Consider the following 9714-nt stretch of genomic DNA (forward strand, 5'->3'; position numbering starts at 1 on the left):
ATCGATACTTCGATGCCATTAGTTTAGCCTTGCCCCTTTTTGAATCATTCTCATATGCAACGGTATTTTGAGTGTCGCAAAAAACATTATTAACAATATTTCCCCTAAAACAGCCTAAAACAATGTTTTAAAAGTCTCATTTTAATTAAATTATCGTTGACATTAGTATGAATTTATCATTCAATTTTTGCTGACTGTTTTGAATGAATAATTACCGTTGAATTTGGCTGTTCCGAAAAATTTCCATACTGGGGGGTGGACAAACCTTTTCAAGTCAGCAACGAATTTCATTGAAATGTGTTTATACCTCCTGGAAAATAGCAAAATTAGTACTAGTATAAACTAATATAATCAGTCGTTTACCCCTCGGAAAGTTTAAGAATAGCTTTTTACTCCCTGGAAACATAAAAAACACTTCTTTAGACCTCCTTGAAATTCTTCCCGGATTATTGTCCACCCCCCCCCCCTGTATGGTTATAAAATGAATCTACGTCCAATTTTTGCTAACTGTGTTGAATGAATTTTGACAATTTTGTAAGTTCAAAAGTTTCAGTTTTTTTAGCAAAATTGTTTGATGGACTGAATCGATATAAGGTCGGCTTTCTCCTTTACAATGAAAAAAAATCAACGGAAATTTCTTGTCAGTAAACTCACAACATCTTGACAATATTTTTTTGGCCCCCCCTTAGTATAGTTTTTAAAAGCGATTCAGGTTAAATACTAGTAAACGCGAAAAAAACTTTTTTCCTCTTACAAATTTGAAAAAAATATTTTTTAGACTTAATACCTTTTTTGGTAGTCTTTTCATTTTGATACTGAAGGTACAAAATTATAATTAAAAGTAACATCTCAATAGTGGATTTAAAATCTATCAAAATTATCGAAATTGAAGATGAAAAATGTCTCAAGGTTTAAAAAAAAGGTTGTCAGTTATTTTAAATTTATTCAAAAATACTTTTTTATAATAAAATTTATCTTAAAGTCTTTGTTTTGTTCATTTTAATTACTAATTTTTGCAATCATTAATATATATATCGTTAAAAAAATCTTAAAAGAACAGCACACCCAAGTATTCTATCAAATTACCAGCAAAGATCTTATTCAAACCTGAAAAATTAATTTCTTATTTTTGAAAACTCTATTTCTTGGAAAAAAACTAGCGCCATAGAGGCCATCGTACTTATCGTACTTTTAACAAAATAAATTTTGAAAGATCTTTGAAATTGACTTTAGTAGGAGACGATTTTCTTTTATCGAGCTTTTTCCACTTTTGTTGGATAAAAGCGTTGGCATAAAGCGGTGAAAAAGAAATGAAATTAACAAAGAAAAATAAATTTTTGTTGCAATTTTGCGATTACTTTTTAAACTTGAAGAGCTTTCCATCATAACCCTAGGAACACATTTAAGATTGTTTATATGAGAATATTTTACGCATATTCAATGTACTAGACTTTAAAGCGTTTGGGTTTTATGTAATTTCACTGAAAACTGTTGAAAAATTGAATGGGTCGTTTGATACACATATTCGCTAGCAAAGATATTTTTTGTATTTGAGATTATTTATTGGAAAAAAATACATTTTAGTTTGTCAATTTCGACATTTTCATATATTATGGGCATTGCAACCTTCATGGCAAAACTGTCTTAATTTCGCATGATTTAATTAAACAGAAAACTAGCCATAAATCTTGAACTACTCTTCAGATTGACCTTGTATTTAGAATGTAGACTCACTGGAAGCATTGAAATAGGTTGATAAAAAAATAACTCCAATAAACATCCGGATTCAATTTTTCAATTTTTCGGTACAGGGCGATAAGCATTTCCCTTTTTTGACTGGGGCAATCTTAGCCAAATTGAGGTTTAGTATTACAAGCAGGGAGTATAAAAAGCATTAGAACAATTTGAGGCTTAAAATAAAAATAGTAGTCATAGCATCAAAAGATTTTACAGGTCTAGTTATATAAATAAAACTGTACCCCGGAGAAAATTTACCACAAATTTTCCAACCCGGCGACTTTATTCAGTCAAAAATCTGCCCCGGTGAAATCCTGTTATTTTCTTATTCACCCCGGTGAGCTTTTAAACTCTACCGGGTTACTGAGACAGGGGTGTTTCATAAATAAAGAAAATCTACCTTATACCCTTACTTATACTTATATACGCTTTTTGGCAGTCCGCACATTTTGATACTGGAAGATATAAAATTATATAATTAAAAGTTGTACCTAATTGGAAAAATAATCTCGAGTGTATTATTGTGGATTTAAATAGGTCAAAATTTTTGAAAATAAAGATGAAAAATGGAGTCTTAAGGTTTTGGAACAAAAGTTTATCATTTATCATGAATTTTTTGTACATTTTAATGATCAAATTTATCTAATATTCTTTCTTTTCTTTAACTTAATTGTTACACCCCTGTGTCACAGACTCGCTGGGAACCCAGCCCTACTGGAAAATTAAGCAAAAATTTCGTCCCGGTCGGAAAATATCCTTGAATTTCAGCCCCACTGGGAAATTGACTTTAATTTCATCCCCACTCGAAATTCCATGTTTAAAAATTGCACTCCAAACCATCCCACTAGGTTTTTTAACTTTGAAACAACAGAATTTCTATCCCCATTAGGATTTCAATAGGAATTCTTATCTCCACTGAGGATTAATAGTTCCACCGGGGCTGTGAGACAGGGGGGTATTGTTAATTTTTAATATTTGCAATCATTAATGTATATCATTAAATATTATTTTTAAGAAGACCACACCGAACTCAAAGTAAGAAATTTTGAAAGATCTTCGAAATTGACTTAAGTAAGATACGATCTTCTTTTATCGAGCTTTTTCCACTTTTGTTGGACTAAATAGCTAGGACACCAGTATTTTAAAGAATATATCTTAAGTTTATTGACTCTAATCACCTTTTGTAACTTTATTGAATTATTTTGGTATTCTTTCAATATTTTATTTAATATTTTTGGTCACTGTTTAATCAATCATCTCCTTCAGTACTTTTGCATACGGAAATTTAAGGACTTTTTCAAAGCCATGGGACGTTAACTTCAAATAAAATTTTCTCGCCTTGACCAAATAACCAAAGTTGGTCATATTGAGGTCGTTAAAAAGCTTTTTTCATGGTCTCTCCTTTCTTTTATTAAGACCTCGGTCAAGATTTTCAGCAGCCAAAAGAATCATTCATAAATAAAGAAGATCTACCTTATACTCTTACTTATACTTATATACGCTTTTTGACAGTCCGAACATTTTGATACTGGAAAGTTGTACCTCATTGGAAAGATAATTTCGAGTGTATTATTGTGGATTTAAATTGGTCAAAATTTTTGAAAATAAAGATGAAAAATGGAGTCTTAAGGTTTTGGAACAAAAGTTTATCATTTATCATGATTTTTTTGTACATTTTAATGATCAAATTCATCTAACATTCTTTGTTTTCTTTAACTTAATTGTTACACCCCTGTGTCACACACTCGCTGGGAACCCAGCCCCACTGGAAAATTAAGCAAAAATTTCGTCCCGGTCGGAAAATATCCTTGAATTTCAGCCCCACTGGGAAATTGACTTTAATTTCATCCCCACTCGAAATTCCATGTTTAAAAACTGCACTCCAAACCATCCCACTAGGTTTTTTAACTTTGAAACAACAGAATTTCTATCCCCATTAGGATTTCAATAGGAATTCTTATCTCCACTGAGGAAAAAAGTTCCACCGGGGCTGTGAGACAGGGGGTATTGTTAATTTTTAATATTTGCAATCATTAATGTATATCATTAAATATTATTTTTAAGAAGACCACACCGAACTCCAAGTAAGAAATTTTGAAAGATCTTCGAAATTGACTTTAGTAGGAGACGATTTTCTTTTATCGAGCTTTTTCCACTTTTGTTGGACTAAATAGCTAGTACACCAGTATTTTAAAGAACATATTTTAAGCTTATTGACTCTAATCAACTTTTGTAACTTTATTGAATTATTTTGGTATTCTTTCAATATTTTATATAATATTTTTGGTCACTGTTTAATAAATCATCTCCTTCAGTAATTTTGCATACGGAAATTGAAGGACTTTTTCAAAGCCATGGGACGTTAACTTCAAAACCAATTTTTTCGCCTTGGCCAAATAACCAAAATTGGTAATATTGAGTTCGTTGGTAAGACCTTTTTATGATCTCTCTTTTTTCTATTAAGACCTTGGTCAAAATTTTCAGTAGCCAAAAGAATCATTCATAAAATAAAGAAGATTTACCTTATACCCTTACTTATACGCTGCTTTTTGGCAGTCTGCACATTTTGATATTGAAAAGTTCTGTCTATCTTCTCAATACTCGCTACTTTTGTGTATGAATTCCTCGAAAAAGTACATCGATAGTCGAAAGAATTGTTTTTAACTGAACGATATTTAGCTAGGCAGTACTGAAAGAGTTAATACTGTAAATAATATTGTAACTCTATAATGACTAAATTCCAAACTTTCTAGTACAATTTAAAATTCACAAAGAAATACCTCCTCTTCACAGCCTTAATATTGATTTTTGGACCTACCTGGAGGTCCTATAAATTAACCTCTGTCCGTCCGTCCGTTCGTCCGTTCGTCCGTCCGTCTGTTACCAGCTTTTCTCAGGATTGGCTCATTAGTTTTTTCTGATTTTTTGCACAAAGATGCGTATTAGCAATGCCCAAAACTTGGCCGAGTCTGATTTTTGAGGAAAAATCTTTTCCGGTCGAAAATGCCGGAAATATGCCGGAAATCGCCGTTTTTGCAGATTTTCATGGGACTTTTTCCTTCTATTTCGTTGTTTTTTTCACACAAAAAAAGGGTTAATAGCAATGTCCACGACCAAGCATGATTCAATTGTCAATAAAACTGATTTTTGAAGCCGGAACTTTCTAAAAATCGCCGGAACAGCCGATTTTCGCCGGAAAAACGGTATTTCTTGAATTTCTTGAGCTGTACTTTATATTTTTTCATGAAATTTTTCACACTGATGCAAAATGTCAATACCTAAATTGTGACGAAGCTTGATTTTCGAAAAAAGTTCACTTCCGGCCGAAAATGCCGGAAATATGCCGGAAGTCGCCGTTTTTCTAGATTTTCATTGGACTTTTTCCTTATAATTGGTTGTTTTTTCATTCAAAAACATTATTAATAGCAATGCCCACCATCAAGCATGCTTCAATTTTCAATAAAATTTATTTTTGAAGCCGGGACTATTTTAAAAGTCGCCGGAACAACCTATTTTCGCCGGAAAGACAGTATTTCTTGAATTTATCGAGCTGTACTTTATATTTTTTTATGAAATTTTGCACACTGACGCAATATGACAATACCTAAAATGTGACGGAGCCCGATTTTCGAAAAACATTTTATCCGGCCGAAAATGCCGAAAATATGCCGTAAAAACCGGTTTTTTGACATTTTCTCGAATTTTTATTTTTATTTTTTTCTGATTTTTTGCAGAAAGATGCGTATTCGTAATGCTCAAAACATGGCCGATTTCGATTTTTGAGAAATTTTTTTTTCCGGTTGAAAATTCCGGAAATCGCTGTTTTTGCAAATTTTCATTGGATTTTTCCCTTATATTTCTATGTTTTTCACACAAAAACATTATTGATAACAATGCTCACCATCAAGCATGATTCAATTGTTAATAAAAGTGATTTTTGCGACCAGAACTTTCTATTTATTTTTTCCCTACAACCCTTCCATCTCCCTCATCAACAATCAATGATGATTTTCTTGTGTTATGCATTTTCGCTAAACGATATGTTTTCTGACTGATTTTTTTCATTTTTCTCCTTGCATTGCTATCTAACTTTCATCATCAGGTAGGTCCATTCAGCATCTAGCTTGTTATCTATGGTGTTCAAAAGTATTTTACAGTACCATACTTTGTACCATTTTACTAGGAGATATTTTTAACCCATCAAACCCACTGACTTCATACGAGAGCCTGTACCGAAGGTCTGGGGACCAAGGAGAGCTGCGACCCACTTTTTTCTTAGTCGGTGTACACTCTTTTTTTATAAGCATACGAACAACTCGGGTCGAGGCTCAGTATACTTAGCAAAATTTCATATTTAGCCTTAATCTATGCGTAATTATATGCTTACTTAGACTTCGTTTTGTTGATTTTTCGTTGGGTTCATGGAAATTTCGAGTTTTTAAGTCGGAACATTGATTCGGCTAAAAAATTACAGTGTTTTTGTAATTTGCCACCGCTGGCGAAAATCTTTGGTCTAAGAAAGCTAAAACAGCTTTCAAAGTAAACGCTAAAAAGGTCAGCGTTTTAGAAAAGCTGCACAAGTTTTTTTGCATTTTAGCTTGGAGGTATGCTTAGCATTATGCTTATCTTTTACCGAATTTGAGCCTAAGTATGCTTACAAAAAAGAGAGTATGCACATTTGAAATCAAAAGATAATTAAAGATTTGGTGTTACGGGGTGATGGTACCCTGAGTATCAGAGGTTAAGTTTTCAAAGAAAATAGTAACCTCTGAAGACAAATAATAGAAATTTTATCGCGCATGTGTCAATCTAATCACTGTAGAAAAAATCAAGGATGAAGAGCAAATATTACCATATTAATGTCTAGCAGACTGTATCAGTATGCAGTTTACTATTTACGAATTCCCCAGAAACCTCCAAGTGTAGTTGAAATGAGTTTATTTCGAAAGAAATCTTTTACATGATCCCCAAATGTATAACAGTAATTACTAAACTTTTAATTATGGAAATGTCACTTTAATTGAATCGAAATAATAGACAGACTTTATGTTATGATTCTCTATCACTGACTCTTTTTACAAAGCATTGATGACTTTTTGTAAGTTGTGTTTTCAACGACGGGAATAAAAATATCGACTATGACGCTCATCCAAGATCTTGGATGGTCGTCATGGTGACTTTTGTCTTCGCTGATTGCGCGATGAATAGAATCTCGATTCGTCGGCACAGCGTAAATATATGATTTTGAGCTGTGCTTTTCACGGTAGGGTGATGGCATTTAAAGGGTTAATAATTATCCAAAGGCATAAATAAAATAAAGGCAATAAAGCAATAATCCTGATAATGTGGGGAAATCAAATAGCCTTCAATATTTCAGGGACTGACGTGACATGTGATTGAGCCTTTTTCTGACGTGAATACGTGAATTGAGTTATCAGCGTGAACGTGAAAATAAGATTTTTCCACCGTGAATTCGTGAATCGAGATTTTTAGCGTGAACGTTAAAAGCAAATCATTGTCTAAAACACAAGGAAACTCTAAAAATCTAAGACCTGAAACTATAAAGTTTTCTATAGTAGTTTGCTTAAGCCGTCAGTGGAAAAACACCCTTTAAGTTTCACCTTAGTCCATTAAAAAATACACGCTTTTTTGCACGATCCTATCGTCTACACAAGATCACTAAAAAAGGGAATAGTTTAGGAGAGGCATGATAAATTCGGGTGGAGTAAGCAGTGGCGGAGATCTTTACAGTTTTTCTGATAGTGGATTGTTTTTATAAAGAAAAGCGTTTGTATAGCTTTTTTACTCTTTTTTTTCAAAAGTCTTTTAATTTTAATAGTGTTGATAGTTTCTCCCAATAGATATGCTTTCATTATATTTTTTTATTTTGACTCAGGCAAGTTAAGGCCTGTGAAAAAAATTCGATAAATCTTGACGGCCGTGACGGCCAGTTCTTCCACCCCTTTTTATGGGAAACTTTTTCATTATTTTCACTCTTCATATTAATACCTTTCCTAAAAGTGGTGGGCCAAAAATTCTATTTCAGCCATTTTGGGGAATTTGGCAAAATACTTTTTGCTGACGTCAGCAAAAATTTGAAAGACTAATATCTCCTGGAATATTTATTGAAATGAGCTCAATTTTTGTATGAAAGTAGACTGGATAAATGTCTTTCATTTCCAAAAAAGAAATTTTGACGTCAGCAAAAATCAGCAATTTTCGTTTTTCCTAAAGAAATGCTGATGTCATCAATTTTTTGGAAAATTTTTTTTTGGAAATAAAAGATATTTATCAACTCTACCTTCATACCAAATTTCTGTTTATTTGGATAAATATTCCAGGAGTTTTAGCAATTTAAATTTTTGCTGACGTCATCAAAAAGTGTTTTTCTTTAATTTTCCCAAAATGGCTAAAACAGAATTTTTGGCCCAGGACTTTTTGGAAAGGTATTAATATGAGGAACATAACTCAGTAAAAATTTCATCCAGAAAAGGGGTGGAACAATTGGCCGTCACGAGTTTTTTTTGTACATAGGTAGGGTTCATGAATATCTTTCATTTCCAAAAAAAAATTTTTTCCTAAAAATTGACGACGTCAGCATTCTTTGAGGAAAAAAGAAAATTGCTGATTTTTGCTGATGTCATCAATTTTTTTGAATTTTTTTTTGGAAACGAGAGATATTTATACACCCTATCTTTGTACCTAATTTGAGCTCATTTGAATGAATATTTCAGGAGTTATTAGCAGTTTAGATTTTTGCTGACGTCAGCAAAAAGTGTTTTTCCTTAATTTTACCAAAATGGCTGAAACACAATTTTTGGCCCAGATCTTTTTGAAAAGTCATTATTATGACGAGTGAGAAAAACCAAAAATTTTTCCCGAAAAGGGGGTGGAATAACTTGCCGTCACGCATTATTTGATTCGTTAATTTTTTGCACAGGCCTTAACTTGCCCGAGGACCAGTTATGTCTTGTATGTGTTCCATTGGTTTAATTTTCATTGCTTTGCTTAGCTTTGATAATCAGGTAGGTCCATAAAAGTCTTTCTTAGAGTATTTCCAAAAAATCTTTTCAAGGAACAATCATTGCATATTTGACGATTGGATCCCTCCTAGAGGTGAATTCTAGCTATTATATAGCCTAGAAACAAAATATCCGCTAGGACCCTTGTCTGATATTCCAATAGTGGATTGGAGGGTTTTCCACGCTAAAGCTCTAAAGAAGTGGGTCGATTTCCCATCGGAGCGTAATAATTTAGCCTTTGATGTGCCGCATTCCCAGTTGGGTTCAACTAAGCTTGTGCGTAAACCTAAATATATTTCGGTTGGACCCGCCACTCCCCGAAGTCGAAGGCTGGGTTACAAGGCCTCCCGCTGCAAAAACCTCGACGCGGTCTCACAAAATTCCGTAATCTAAACCTACCAGATGCTGAGAACTTTCCCTACCTGCAGAGCTTTATTTAGCGTGTCGGATGAAAATTTCACCAAAAGTTCCACCGAGGCTGTGAGACAGGAGTGCAAAAGACTTTTTTTCTTTATTTTGATTGGAACTTGTACAGATGTGTGCAATCTACAATCTGCGTGAAAATATATCGAGAATTTTGGTTATTTCCTCGTTTTTCGAAATTGAAGTTCGGACGAGAAAGTCGCTTTTGGGCTATTTGTTTAATGTAATCGAATATTTCAATTTGGGAGAGCCTTATCGACTTCCAGGCTATATTCTGAGCCTTATTGGCCCATATTTTTTGAACTTTTGGATCATCAGACCCTAGTCTAGCGTTAAAACTCAGAGTTAAAACTCTACCCTTCCAATCAAAGTTAGAGTAAAATCGTTTGTCAGATCGTTATCTTTTAAAAGATTTCGTGGGGGTTTCCCCAGGATTGTATATTGGTAAAATCATAAAAAAGCAATTCTGTCGCTATAATGCCTAATGGTTCCAAACTGACTCCCTCAAAAGGATCATTTTTTTGAACAATCT

The sequence above is a fragment of the Clytia hemisphaerica genome, unplaced genomic scaffold, assembly GCF_902728285.1.
Source record: "Clytia hemisphaerica strain Z4C2 unplaced genomic scaffold, Clytia hemisphaerica genome assembly, whole genome shotgun sequence".
NCBI lineage: Eukaryota > Metazoa > Cnidaria > Hydrozoa > Leptothecata > Clytiidae > Clytia > Clytia hemisphaerica.